Source organism: Sabethes cyaneus, chromosome 3 (assembly GCF_943734655.1).
Source record: "Sabethes cyaneus chromosome 3, idSabCyanKW18_F2, whole genome shotgun sequence".
Classification (NCBI taxonomy): domain Eukaryota; kingdom Metazoa; phylum Arthropoda; class Insecta; order Diptera; family Culicidae; genus Sabethes; species Sabethes cyaneus.
The window spans coordinates 244,711,274-244,727,255 of NC_071355.1; the positions used below are offsets into that span (position 1 = coordinate 244,711,274).

General features: G+C 41.5%; 1 protein-coding gene across 1 annotated transcript in view; it reads left to right on the top strand.

Annotated features, from left to right (window-relative positions):
- LOC128743759 (klarsicht protein) overlaps positions 1-15,982 on the top strand; it is a 505,034-nt gene that overhangs the window by 1,250 nt on the left and 487,802 nt on the right. The window lies entirely within an intron of this gene.

The window sequence follows — 15,982 nt, forward strand, 5'->3', positions numbered from 1 at the left end:
TCGCCGTTAAATCTTGGAAGAATGGATGTGTGTATCCATAAATGCAGGTATTGTGCATAAAATTGGCGGTCGTTCGTTGGACCCACAGCGGGGCCAATTGCCTTCAAATTCGCTTCGAACAAGACTGGTCTGTGCATATTCATCATTATCATCGCTACCGTCATCGTCGATTTCGCAGGAAAATTAGCTGAATGCTTGTGTCAGCGTCGGCTACGCGCACAGTTGCAAAGTTGAATTTTTTCTTTATTTTGCAGAGCAAAATCGCGAGCCGATTGCATACGCAAACAAGTCTCGTGGACATTTTTTTTTGGAATTATGTGCGCTGCCTGCTTACGGCAGGCATTTCAGCACGGCGAGTTGTGTACGAACGGGGAGCTGAGCTGAGCTGAGTCAGCTTGTTTTTCACATCGGCTGTCGGGTCTCGAGTGGGGTGTCGAGAAGATTCTGTTGCGTGTCTTCGGCGCTGCGGCAGGTTGAAGCAGGTATTGAAATGGAGTAGCCTACTTCGAAACACACTGGAATGTTTAGCGTCAGCTTAGTTATGTCAAAAGCATTGTTTTGTTTTATTTGGCTCGGCGAAAACAAGTTCCAAAATTTAGATTCAGGCGAGCGTCACGAAATAATGAAAGATTTTGAACACTGATAACTCGACCAGTTCTGAACGGTTTCAATGCTTTTTGTCAGCTCCCGATTTTGTCCACTCTCGATTTTATCAGCTTTTTATCCCGATTTTGTCAGCCTATAAATTTTGTTTAACTTTTGTGCTTTTAAACATGATTTATAAAACTTTTCAGTCTGCTTGAAGTTATTCTGATTCCCTGGGGAGATTTTGAATAAAATAATGCCTTCTTGCGAGCAATTCAGAATGAAAATTAGGGTATTTTTAAAGTAAAAGCTCTATAGTTCCTAAACAAGCAAAGATAGAGGTATACTATATTCAGCAATGCTGTGTATTTTTACTATTTGTAAAACTTTGTTGAACAGGAAAAAGTCATACAACAACTACAAAAGTAGCTTAAATAGAAAAACTGATTTTACCGATTTTTGTTTATGAGAAATACGATTTTTCTATCGTTGCTGAAGAGATAGAAGGTTACTGTCTTCGGCAAAATTTCTTGTAATAATATACTGTATACGTCCTACGTTTTGATGTAGGACTACGTCTTTCAGGAAGGTAGCTGGTATAGGGGGTAATTCCAAAAAATCTCTCGAAAAGTGATCAGGTTTTGAACGCTAATAGCTTAGTGGTTTCCCGAACGATTTTCAATATTCTTACACCAACCGATTGGAAAATCTGCTAAGAATTGGCCCAAATGAAGAAAAGTATGGATTCTTGATGTTGAATTATTGAAAAATTGAAAATAATGAACCTATGTTTTACCAGAATTCTCGTGATTGGTTAGAAGATTCATTACGTTGATCTAAACTAAACCTATACCATTATGATATCTGTGCTTGGGAAGTAAGCCAAAACAAGTGACAAAGTTTGCTCATTTCAACAAGATTTCTTAACACCGCGATTAAACCTAGACCATTTTGATGTCCTTGCTTGGGAAGTACGCCAGAAAGAGTGACAAAGCCCCCTCGTGCCAACAGATTTCTTAAGAACGCAATTAAACCTAGTCCAATTTGATGTCTGTGTTAGAGAAGTGTGCCAGAAAAAATGACACAAGTTCGTTGTCCCAACAGATCGCAAATTCTTTACTGCGAGACGATCAAACCTAGGCGAATTCGATATTTGTGTTAGTAAAATGTGCTACAGCTGTAGTGTTCGGTTATAATATGACTGTATGAATACGCATGCTTGCCGTTTCATTAGAAGTGTAGTGAAAAGATGTGCTGTTGATAAAATAGGATTGAATTGGTAAAATCCCTTCAACGTGGAGAACCATGGGTAATAAAAACAATCTTCAATTTCTGTAAGGTAGCAGGAAAGCAATAGTTTGTGTTCTTGATTTTGTTAAATTGTTTCCAAATGCACATAGAAATAACTGCAAACCTAAAAAGGTTCTGGACCGGTGTGCTGTGCCCGGTTCATTGAGCTTTCGGTTGACCAATTGAGGGTTAAAATTTAACTTTTAGTAGAAGTCTTCGATATTGCAAGCTCTTAAGTCTTGAATTTTAGAAAAAAAAACTTCCTGATTTTGTCAGTTTCCCCATTTTGTTAACCCAAACTTCAACATGGGGCTGACAAAATCGGAACATTATTGTATAACATTGGTTTTCGAATGAAAACTAGCGAAAATCAACGAAAAGTTTCATGGTGAAAGTTCTCCATACATTTTCAGTTTGATCCCCTTATTTCCCAGGTACAGACGACAATTAGACACAATCTAACTATTGGAATTTTAGTGATTTCCATTTACAAAAAAAGTGACCAAGTTTGCTCGTTTCAACAGGATCTATATTTTTGCTGCTTGAACCTAGACTAATATGACGTCTTGAAAAGTAAACCGGTTAGTAAAAGACTTACATGGTCCTAATGATGGTCTAACTTCTTAAAACTAGTGGTCAAGTGTCAACGACTAGCAGGGTTTTAGATGTATCTCTCCGTGTAGAGAGAGTATCTAGGTGGATCATCATACATCGGTTTTCGTAGCTCGGTAAGTGATACGGATTTCGACAGGGCAGCCGACGAAGAGCAAAACGCAGAAAGCGGCGCTGGACGGATTCGATTCGTTCAGAACTGTTGTGGTAGTTCGGGTTCCAAACCGCAGAACAGGACTCCAGAGTTAATCTGACCAGGGTGCAGTATAATGCTTTTAAGCAGTAGACGTCTGTGAAACTTGGCGATTCTAAAAATGAATCCCATGGTCCTAGAAGATTTGTTGACGATATAAGATAAGATATAAGATCCAGCTGGCGTTGGAGAGCGATCCAGTCTTCAGTTGAGCGGATACGGGAAAATATTTTCAGATCATCGGCATATGATAACCTTGGTCCTTCAAGCACGAGGTTCACGTCGTTGAAATAGAGCAGGAATATGAGCGGTCCGAGATGAGTACCCTGCGGAATACCTGAATTGGTGCAGAATGTGCTGGATCTACAATCACCGATGTCAACCATCAGGTGACAATCTGTTAGATAAGAACAGAACCATCGCAGGAAAGTTCCGCCTATCCCAAGCCTTTCGAGTTTTGCGATTACGTGATTGAGCTTGTCAAAGGCGGCTGACAGGTCGGTATATATGACGTCGGTTTGCGTCATTGCAGACATGAACTGAAAAGGGGTTTTGCTTCGACGAAAACTACTTTTGGCATGGATTACCGAATAAAAATATATTCGGAGGGCTACTTAAAAATACTGTAGATGAGCTTGATTGAACACGACGAGGTTTTGATGGGTCCAGACTTCGTTTGCCAGCAAGATAATGCTGCAATCTACAAATCAAAACTGACAAAACCGTGGTTTGCTGGTAAATAAATCAAGCTTCGCGAGTAGCCAACCTGTTCTCCGGATTTGAATCCGATCGAGAACCGCTGGTCCATTCTTGCTAATTGTGTTTATGAAAACGGCAAGCAGCTTGACGACGTAAACCAGCTCAGAAGTCGGATTCATGGCGATGAATGTGTTTGAATCTTCTGTTAATTAATTACCATATACCATGTAACTCTGTGTTATTAATGAATGTCGACTAACGCATAACTCTGGAAACTACGGATATCTACATCACTTTATCAAGCCCGGAAATGCGTGATGGTCACAACTCTTTACTTAATAACTGAAAAAACACAAATTAACCTATTATGATCCGGCGTACATTGAAATCACGTATTAAATGTTATACCTTAGGTCGTAATGGGTTAAGGAGAGTGTGTAACCCAGTTTAACAAATGTCCGTTTGCAGCACCTGAGCTTTTGTGCACAACTAGAATAATCGGGAACCCTAACCGCGAAGACTATAAAATATGATCACCTTCATGTGATAGCTTAATTCTCTCTAGCATCTCTGTGAAAGAATTAATGAGCAACTTGAAAGATACCTTATTGAAACAACACGATAATAGCGCATGGAGCAAAAAAAAAAGCAGGAGGCTATTTAAAGCCGACACGATTGTGTGTACGGAGGAGAATTACTTTATAGTCAGGTGTAATTTCTATAAAAACAACTAAAAGTAGCATCAAAGCGCAACCGGTTATCACCGTTATTGTGTGAATTGTTCATAACAAACGTAGAAAATTAGCTGGAAGGAAACCTGTACGTCAATGACGTCTCTGGAGTCATAAAAACGGATACACTGAAAGAAACTAGCAACTTATCGTTCCTTTTTGTTTGATAACCGTATTAGCCCTCAAATTTAGGAACCATTCGTATGTAAATAAAATTATGCTTTTCCGCCGTTTGATGCACAGCAATAAAACATTACGTTTGTGTGAGCCAGACAAATAAAAGGAAAAGGAAAAGGAACAGCAAAATTGAACGGCGGCAAACCATGTTCTAGTTCTTACAAAAAAGCATTACTCTTTGTTTCTGAGTTATGGACAAAAATCTAAGAAATTTTTCTCGATCCGCTAAATTTCACTAAAAATCAAAGTACATTGGAGTTAGGCTTGTTAGAGGCCTGAAACTTCCTTTTCGGCAGAACTGACAGTCAGCTGTTAGTGTACAAAACATTTGTGAGGTCAATGCAATGACCGTCTAGTGGCCACTGTCAGCCTTTCCGGTTGAAATTCGTACAAGCTCCGACTGATTTATGGTAGCAGTATCCTATCTCGGCAGACAGGGTAAGCAGAACAGTAAATTTTGAACCTATGCAGATAATTCAGTACTTGTAAACAGTAATTGTACTCAAGCTAATGTATGGTTCGAGACAAAATTGCTATTTGTTACGCAAATGGCAATGCCATTGCGGTTACCGAGACCTTGCTTGAGGTAAGGCTTCAGGCTTTAGCAAGCAAGTTTGCTAGATCATACGGGAATGAATAGGGTGAATCGAAATGCACTAAATAGTTTTTCTTTTGATGTGTAACTCACTCTAACTACGATAGCGAAATGAGAATTTGCAGCACAAGCCAAACGTTTTATTTAAAACAGACAGAGAGACTTCTTGGCGACATGTTTTGACACTTTTTTCCAGTCCTTTTGCAATTGGTTTCTGTTAGAGAAACATGTTCGTTAAAATTTGCCTTCATCAATGCCAAAAATTCTTCAACTAGTCGAATGTGCGCACAATGAGGGGGACTCATATCCTGTGGAATGAATCTTACATTCTTGAAAGTATACCACAAGCGAGTGGCCGGGGGTTCGAACCTTAGTAGAATCAGGCCATTCGATATCAAGTGACTCTAGCATGGGTTTATTCTCAGATCCCTCATTGCCCTTCCTTCATGCTGATTTCTATATCTATTACCCCTATATGCCCTCTTGACAGTGGCAAAGTCACTTTTATAGCACTCTACCGTTGATTTCGCACAATAGTAAGACGCTAGCTCTTACCAGAAGGCAACAGGATCCTTGTGGCTGCTAATCATGGGTAGAGGTCGTTTTTGTAAACACTCCTTGACGTACATTTCGCTGTTCATCGAAACAGTTGTAATGAATGGTTGCGAAATTTTACCGCAGCCATAAATAGCTTGCCAGACCATAGCTTTTTTGCCAAATTTTTTGACTTGAATGGATAATTCAGACTGGTTTAATACTTATCCTTCGTTATCCCACTAGAAGGAAACTTATTGTTGATGTGGCAAAGGAGAATATTCCTGACGCTTAATTAGCGTCTGATGATAGACGAAGTATAGTAGACCGAAACGTCATGTGTAAAAAAAGGATTGTAACGTAGTCATCATTTCATCACATTTTTGTCATCTTTTCATCGTATTTTCGACGTCTGGACGTAGTGTTTTACCACTCTACTTGGCATTTTTTGACGCTATTTTCGGTGACTTTTTGTTGTTTTGTCGTCTGTTTTGTTGCTCTTTTTGCGTTTTTTTCTTTGTTATTTAGTCGCTCCTTTTCGTTTTTTGTCATCTATTAATCGTCTTTTGTCTTTTAATCTACTTTCTTTCATCGTGCTGTTCGCCGTTGTCAAGACATATTGTTTTTTATGGCTTTTTCGCTAACTTTTTGCATTTTTTGTCACCGTTTTGACACTTTTAAACGTTTTTTGTCGTGTTTTTTGGTTTTGTTTGTCGCTGTTTGGATGTTTTTCCGCCGTTTTGTCATCATAGTTTCACGTCTTTCGTTGTATTTTTGGCGTCTTTCATGATTTTTTTATCCACTGTTCATCATATTTTTGTCATCTTCTCATCATTTTTTCATCGCATTTTCGTCGTCTTTTTGCCGTCTCTTGGTTATATTTTCAATGCTTTTGTTTGTGTTTTCTGAAGGCTCAGTTTTTAATTACCACACCAAAAGAGTAAAGCCACTTTTGTTATTTGTTATTTATCCGACTGGAGTGTCTTAATGAATGTCTGGGAAAAGCCACCTTCAAAATCATGAATGACAATTCTGAAGCCGGCACAAAAACCTGCATCTTTTTGATATAAATAATACGTAGAAATAACTTATTCACTACAAACAATTCACATTACAGGCAACAGTTAACGAAAAATCAAAAATTGAAGTTGTGTGCAGCACTGTTGTAAGATGAAGCAAGACGTTGATGGCGTTGTGGGCGCTGAGGGCAGTGTAGTTTTAGCATTGAGAGGATGGTTGGATGGCTGCCAGTCAAAACTTTGTGAGCCGTTTGAGCCATTATTTCCTTTCGTCGTAGTTCGAGTGTAGTATTACCTAGCAGGAGGCAAAGATTAGCGTATGGTGGCATATTGTCAGGGTCTCTCCATGGCAGTGTACGGCATACCCTACGAACAAACGTTTTCCCCAGTTGTCGTAATACGGGTCCCACACAACGCAAGCTGTCTTCAGAATTGAACGCACCAAAGAGCAATAGAGGATGCGCAGAGTCACAGGGTCCTCGAACTCTTTACCGACTCTCAGGATTAAACCAAGTTGTCGATTTGCTTTGTTTACGATCATTGAATAGTGTTGCCTAAACGTTAGTTGTGTGTCCAGCACAACTCCGAGATCAGAAATCACATCACAGCGTTGAACCACTATGTCATTAATACGATAGTCAAACGTTAAGGTCTGTTTTTTACGATGGAAGTTGATTCAAGTACACTTCGCAATACTTAAACTCATGTAGTTGCGGCAGCACCAGTCAAAAAACAAATTGATCAGCATTTGAAGTCTAGTGCAGTCGTCATACGATGTAATAAGCTGATAATTCTTGGTATCATCCGTATATAATAGTCGTGTGCCGGGTGGTAATAGTTTATAAATAACGAAAACAGTAGGGGTCCCAAAATACTGCCTTGAGGAACTCCAGAATTGTTAGTAAACCAGCTAGACTGGGATAAGCCCAGCTTTAGTGCAATTTTCCGGTTGCGTAGATATGATTCTAACCAAGCTACCATCGCCAAAGAGACTCCTAGCTTATCAAATTTAGCACAAAGTATTCCATGATCCACACGGTCGGTATAGATAGCGTCAACCGGAAGGCATCGGTTCATACCACGTAAGCAAAAAGAAGTGAATTCTAGTAAATTTGTAGTCACAGACCTTCCTAGGAAAAAGCCATGCCGTACAGTAGAAATGTTATTTTTTATGCCGAACATTAGATAATCGTAAACAATCGCTTCGAACACTTTCGGACAGGCGCACAAACAGGAGATCCCACGATACTGTCCTTCTGGAAAACTGGAAACATAAATGATTCTTTCCAGCCAGAAGGGAACTGTTGGCATCGCAAGGAAAGATTGAAAATCATGACTAATGGTAATTTTAAGGCATCGCAGCATCTTTTCAGAAAAATAGCTGGAATGCCATCAGAGCCAGGGCGATAAGACTGCTTAAAAAAAATAACCAATTGCTGTTGCGACTTCCTTTTCCATAATTGAAAACATTTCTGTGGTGAGTAGGTTACTAGGAACATGCGTAAGGGCTGTGGTAATATCATCCGATGATGCACACTCCTTGTTAAAACGCTGAAAAGGTGTTCTGCAAACAAGTCGCATTTGCTGCCATCAGAGGACGCTTCTCTGTGTCGCAAATCCATGCTAGAGGGAAGCCCATCCTCTTTTCGTCTCGAATTGATGAACCGCCAAAAGCCCTGCGATAAAACTGAACCTTAACGTGGTGTATATGGCTTTCTAACTAATCAGTAAATGAACAGCGGTCACGTTTACTCCTGAATAAAATACTTTTATGATTTCAAGTGGGACTCGGGGTAAAAATTTAACAAATGTGATTGTTGCGTTGTTCAGAAAGTGCTTTTATTCCGTTTAGGAATGAGGCCAGTATGGAAATCTCTGATAATTAATAGATGAGTGTTTCTGGGGCTCATCCCTATCTATCACAGCTGGCACAAACATCTCGGAAAATTGCTGGTTTGATTGAGTCGGCCGGGGCGTAGCGTTAGTAAGGGGATGTAAGCGGGATACCAGATCCGGTTTAGATGCCGAAGGAGCACTCTACAATGATTATAGGTAATAATAGAGGTGCTTAGGTAGCAGACGCGAAAATTAGCGGTAGTTTTTCGGAGTTTGGTGACGGATTTGCGTTATAAACGCTGCATTAGCTCTTTGGTCTCAAGGGTTGGGAGGCGGGTGCGACTCTACATTTTAAAGCTTCTGTCGACAACCGCGAACGTCCAGGTTGTCTTTCTTGGGACAGTGTACAAATACTGGGGGGGGGGGGTGAAAGATTGAATTTGCTCTGATAAGTTGATAACCACTGGTGCTCCGAAATTTATCTTTTCTATTAGTTCATTTGTGGTTGCTTGTGTTGGAAAGTTAATGGCGGGCGCGCGGTTGAGAACCGGTGTTAGGCGGAGCTATCATTATATTTAAAATGTGACATTCCGAACTTTGGCAGAGAGATTTTAGAGTCAGTTCGTGAAGTCCGCGCAAGGCCGGAACTCCTCCACCTACGGCCTTGGGCGTCACGGCTATGCTTGGGGCTCTACCTGTGTTTGAGTGGGCGACATTGCCTGTCCGGTCAGGTAGAACTGATGTTTGAGGTCTCCCTGACACTTTGTTGATATCACAAAAGGGCCCAGCGCAGAGTTTTATACGCTCTTAAGCGACCAATTGGATAACCCGAGAAAAAGGAAAAAAAAGGAATTGATAAACCGCCAAAAGCCTTTTGGGTTCAAACGTAAATTGCGCTCTGGTTTTTGTACGTAATTTCGATAGAGTCTTCTGTTCAACGCTTTGTACGATCTGCTTGAAGACATGAAACTGCACCGGTTGACAGGATTTCTATTTTTTCGGTACGCACGAAGAGCAGATTTCCGTGTGCGATTGAGCCGTTTAAGTAACCTGTTACCCCAAATTGGCTTAGACCGCGGGCGAACTCTGGGAATATGCTGTGAAATAAGTTTATGAATTTTAGCATTAAATCTCGATACAGCTTCGTTCGGATTGTTGCAGCCATTGGTTGAGATCCAATCGACTTCTCGTCGTGCTATGTTGACTGCATCATAATCTCCCCGACGAAAATCAAAACAGTTAGAATTAAATTCGTCAATAAAATTAGCTTTGACCGTCCTGTTAAAGCTGAGAATCAATAGCGGATGATGAATGTTGATCACCAATGCAAAAGCGCAAGGATTCCAGCTAATTGGTTATAAAGAACAACCTTATTTACAAGACTACACTAAAGGATTTTTTTTAGTTAGCTCGCACTACAGAAATCATGCCGCGAACTGTTGAAATGGGATAACAAATAGAAACGAATCTATTTCGCCTTTTCCCAAATTTCAATCGGAAAATAGCGAAAGCCTGAAGGTGAAGAATATAATGCCTTCAACGCATATAATGGTAAAGAGTTCTGTCTGCAGTCAAAGCGAAAAATGCAAGCGTTGTAGACCTACCGTAAATCTTCCCTTTCGGTAAATTGGCACTTGATCCGTGGGTAGGTAAAAAATTTCTAAATCTGTAGAACTATGTAAAAACCGTATATCTAATATCTGGTAGTAGCTGTATTTTTCCTAGTTTTTTCAACATATTCGGTTTAAATAGTCCGTACAGGAATAATGACAAGGGGTTACCCATGGATGTCCCTTAAATTTGTTTATACAAGTTAGCATGGAAAGTGGTGTAATCCTGACCGTCGGACATCCTGTTCAGGTCTCCTTGCTTTCGAGCTTGTTTCCTTGCGACAATATGCAAAACGGCTACTAAAATAATAGCATTATGCCAATGGTTGCAATGTCTCTTAATGATCGTCGGAAATTCGGTGTATCTCGATGGGCAGCCACCTAAAAATTCTAACGCAGTGAGTGAATTTGATTTACTTCGTAATTGATTACAATTCTGTCTTGTGAAACGAGTCACCCGGTGCGTACAGTTCCGCCCAAAAAAGTGATATTCGCCAACAGCAAAAGCTTTCATAAGATCGCTGTTACATATGCTTGCACTTTACTATCAGCAAACCGTTCCTGGTTCACCTCAGGTGTTATCAACCTGTATCAGTACCCGGTAAACCATAAATATGTAATGTACACTCAAGCAGCAGCAGTTTACGGCGGTTCATGGTAGCACTCAGACAGTCGTCGGCTGCTGGTTATGGTCACTGGACTTCTTTCCCGCAATAAAATCGTGCTTGCAACCGCACTTAACCGCGTCGCGTCGCGTCGCATTGCCGGGGAGTTCTGAGTTGTGGTGCTTTCTGCAAACCAAACAGGTGTCAGCGACCGACCGGTTATCGGTGAAGGAAACGGTTCAGCAACCGACAGGTACCGGTTTAGAACAAGCTGATGACCATCGCGCTGCTGTTGTGAGATAGGGAAGAAGTAAAATTTCATTACACCTACGACGTTTGTCTGACAAACATAAGAAACAAATGCCCAACCATGCAGCGTGGAATGAGCATGATAAGTACCAGCGCGCAAATCATATTCATAATTACCGTAAATAAATCATGCTGATTATGATTATGAAATGTTCCCGTTGCGAACCGTTGGCTAGCTGGTCTAGTAGTGCAATAACAGTCCCCGGAGAGAGAGACCCCATGTGTGGGTTTGGGGTAGTAAAAAACAAAAAACAAACGCTCATATCATTACGCGACCATACCGCGAAGGTCCCGCTTAGTCGTCCAATGATTAAGTTATATCTACGGCAGGATAGATTAAAGATATAACTAAGCAAACGAGCCGGCTAGCGGGAGTCTTTCTTCGTGGGGGAGAAACTGAACCCGTTCGGACCGCACCGCAGCACGCAGCCAAAGCTCATTACTACCCTCGGCTTGCGGGATTGAACGGCGTCAGGTCTAGCCTAGCAGGCTAGCCAGCTAGCTACCTAGGAAGGTGAGATTTAAATGATTTTGCAACCACCACGAACGCCTTCTTTTGCACACACGTAAACGCTCTGAGGCGGATCCGGTGATCATAATCAGGTGTCAAGTTACCGATAATAGATGAATGCAACTGCAACGGACTGTAGTTTAGTAGGAGCAGAGCAGCATAGGACGGATCTGAAAGGGATTAATAGGTGCAGTCGGCAATAAACGGTGCGCGCGAGTACTGTGATTATTGTGTTGCGAGAGTTGCTTAACGTAATTACGGATTAAAGCAAACGGTCCGCCGAGGAACGTCAGGAATTTCCGACGGGAAGTGTGCAATTTTCATAACTTGTCTGCACGATTAGTGCTTGCGATTAACGAATGTCCTCCATTATCCGTTATGGAGGATTAAAGGTGTTTTGGTCCACACCTACTGCATCATTACTCACGGGCTGGGTGCCGGGGAAAATTGATTACAATTTCCGTTCAGAGCACACAAATTAACAAACAATTAAAATACAGCGTCTTTACAGATGTTGTACAAATTTTGTTTGTTTTTCGTGAATAAAACATACTTTTCCGTTCGTCCATTCGTTTGTGTCTAGATTTATGTCTCTTTCCGAATGACTCCTGGCGGATAATTCATTCACACCACAACAAAGCACCAGTTCCCTAATTGTCTAATCTAATTGTGCAACAATAGGCCGAGCAGGGGCACAAGCCGTAAATAACAATGTAGCTACAATACTGCCGGCCATAAAATCAACACATTAGCATTTTATTTTGTTGTTCACCAGCCGGAGCGACCGCGTATCACGCGACCGACCAGCCAGTCAGTGCAAGAAGGAGGCAAAATTTAAAACCCGCCAGACTACGGCGACGGGCAACGAGCACGGGAGCGCGGGAGCCTTTTTTCGGTTTCGCGATTCTGCACAAAAGCGTTCAAAACAAAGCCCAAACCGAGCCCGGGACGAACCCCGGGCGGGTAATGGACTGTGACCCCTTCGGCTATTAGGGAAGAGGTAAACCCAAAATGAAACAAAACAAAAAACTTTTAATGGCTTTCCCGAACCGGTTTGCCGGTTTGCCAACCATTCATTGACAGGTGATATGGGAAAATAATTTACAAAATGGGCAGGTGAGGTAAAATTCGCTTGCGCATGTTAGGACCTCACATAAGTGTTAGGTTAGGCTGATTCTAAGAAATACCTCGAAATTGAAGGTCGAGTTATTTTACACTCTGAACGGCAACAACGAACAGAAGAAGTACAGTTCGATGAACCAAAAAACAGTTACTTTCGGAAAACAAGTACACAAGCCCAAAGGCAATTGCTCTGACCAAATTCCACTCCGCTGGCTTTTGGCTGTTCGCACGCGGGCGGAAAACCCAAATTTGGGGGCGTGCGGGTGAGTGAATGTGGCGAGCAAGCACACACACCTTACCTTATCGGGGCTTTCGCAGGTTTCGAAAGGATTGATTGCCGCTGGAGGTTTTATTGATTTTCGCGATAGGAATTTGCTACGCCCAATATCATCAGAGTAGGGAAGCAACCGCGAGCAGCAAATGGCGTGTAATCATCACCGCCGGCTTTTTGTTTTCAACCTCGTACCCCAGTTTGGATGCCACTGGCGCGGCCCGGTGCGACGGCAGAGGTCTGCCGTTGCCATCATGAAAACAAACGACGGAACAGAGCTCCGAAAGCCCTGGGCCCGACCAGAGAGCGCGCGAGTGCGCAACTGTTTGGTTTTGTAAGAAACTGAACTGGAAAACGTTGGAAAAGTTTGTGCATTTCGAACCGGCGAAATTCGATCTGGCCTACATTTTCGCGACAGTTAACAGCACACAGGAGGGAAACAAACAAACGAACAAACAAACAAAATATCACACAACTACTCCATCGTCGTGCGTCACATTCGTACTCAGACCCAGGCACAATCATCTTACTTAGTCACTACTGTGTGGCTTTGATAGCGACGTATCAACCCGCGAAGGGTGTAAAAACGGGGACGGAGAATCAACTTACTGGGAAGCAAGCTTTGTGAGGTCATCGTAACCATTAAGCACTGCACACAGCAGAGCCAAACGATAAGGTTTGTTTGATTAATGTCAACTCTGATGAAATATTTATCACTTTGGCTCTACTTCCAAGAAAAAAATTGCGAAAAGTTTGATAAAATGAAGAGCTTAAAAATACGCTTAAGAAGTACGCTTTTTTGTATGTTTATTTGATATCTAAATAACATAAAATATGAAGACCAAATAAAGGAAAAAGAATAGTTTGACAGAGCAAATTTGTAACACTAAAAGACTTAAAATAAATGCGAAGTCCACCGTACATTTTTTTTTGATTGCTGGACACAATTTGCCGGACATTAACAAATTCACTTCACAAGTTGTATCGACGAACCCAACTCACTTGTAACGTTTGTCTTCTGTAAAGTTGTTCAGTAGAACATACTTACTTAGTTTAGCAGCCGAGAGCCGGGGTGGTTCTTGCCGTATTGTGATATCGCCTGGGTGTTTGCTGTATGACCTGCACTGCATTTTTTGCTATAATCGCTATTGAATGAGCGATATGCTTATTAAATTTTATGCGTGCTTGTGTGTATTAGGTTTTACCCTTCCTACAAAGCTTGATCTACTTTACCCACTTATTCCTCGCTGCCAGTACTATCCCATATTATAGCCGTCCCTGGCGAGGACTCATTCGTTCCTCTGACCAGTATACTTAACTATAGGAGGGACTTTTGCACTGTCAAGAGTCTTCAGTGGGTAAATATAGAATTCAGCATGAAGAAAGAGTAAATGAGGGGCCTGAGAATAAACTCATGTTAAAGTCACTTGACATCGAATAGCTTGTTTCTACTAAGATTCGAAGCCATGACCACTCGCTTGTCAAAGCAGACTTGGTAACCTTGCGGCTACGGAGCCCCCCCAATGCATTCCCATTTATCTCACTACGTGGCAACGTGATACATCGTAAATCTGCGGATTCCGTGTTAGAGAATCAGAATCATGTTCAGGTTGTATGACGTGTATACAGCAAAAATAGAAACGGTCTCAAATGACTACCTTGGGGAACGCCGGATGTAACAGCGAAGGGCAACGAAGTGTATTCCACGATTTTGACAGACGTAGTTCTGCCAGTAAGTTCCTCTTCTGTTGGGTACCCTTACCACTGCGTACATTATTTTGAACTATTGTGGAATGCCCCGTTTTATTATTATACTATACGCTTCAAGCTTACCTATCACTTATTGAGGAAGTGCCAGGCTGGTAGCTGGAGCGAGACATGTGCCAATCAGGGACGACTAGGTTTATGAACCTAGTACCCTGATCGGTGACGCCAACCAGATCTCCTCTTTTTGAGATACTGCAGTCTGCGTATTATTTGTGCTCCACGATTGCAGAGCAAGTGTTCCGAGGTTAAATATCATCTTGTACGAAACCGAGATTTCGAAGATGTTATTTACTCGGACAATGTCCCGTCGCAAGACCGGTAAGCTTGCTGAGATCTCTCTTATTGAGACTCAGTGGCGACTCGTGGGGGTTTAGCTTACCTGTTCAACCAGCGAAAAATACAAATTAATACGCAGCTTTTTTATTATCGCATTTCTATATTTTAATCATAAAACAAGCATTAGGGGTATTCACGGGGCGCATGCTATGTTGCGTAAACGGTGTATTTCGTGTATCTACTGCAGCAATTCGCATTGCAGTTCCGGCTTCTATGGAGATGGAACTGTTATGCGAGTAGCGGCAGCATAAATACGCAATACTCCGTATACGCATCATAGCAAGCACTAAGTGAATATCCCTATTATTTAAATAACAACGGAATACAACGGTTTACTTTACCAGCAAACTGAATTTTAACTACGAACCGAAAACTTTTCGTTCAATTAACCTATTGAACCAAATTCAAGAATAACTACCTTCCTGCGATGCGCGCACAAGCCCACACCACACGCACCACAATCAATATGCGTAAGTTGTTCAATGGTAAAGATGAACGAGTTAATGAGAAAATTTTGCGAATAATGCATGCCAACTGCGCTCTATATTCAAATCCCCTTCGTACCAAAACATTGTTCCTGGTGCTAATCTCTAAAGCAACGTTCAAACGTCGTGTTGAACGTTTTGCTCATTAGCTTCGTAACTAAATAAAATGGAATCAAAGCGCAGGCCATAGGGATATGTGGTAGTAAGTTGTTCAATGCTGAAGATGAACGAGTTAATGAGATAATATTGCGCCCGCGCTTTCAAGTAAAAGCTGCTTCACATTCTCTTTTTATCTCCTTCGTACCAACACATTGTTTTTGGTGCTAATTCAGTATCAATAATCAATACCAGGAATAATGTGTTGGTATGCTTGTGCATTGAGATCTATAAAGCAACGTTCAAACGTCGTGTTGAACGGTTTGCTTATCAGCTTCGTAACTAAACTAAATTCGTATTGCATATGCGTCGGTGCAAACGAAATCATGAACGAGTGATAAAAACAATTTTGTCGGGCTGAATTTTGTTGCCTGTCCTATGAACAGGTTGAACATGCGGACGAGTCGCCACTGTTGAGACTCAGCAACTTTTGAGTAACCCTCATACTCGACCTTATATATTTTTAGATTGTTTGAGCGATTGTACAGCCATCCTACTGACCATAACTGTTCGGCTCTCCATTGTTTCCGCCCACCCTC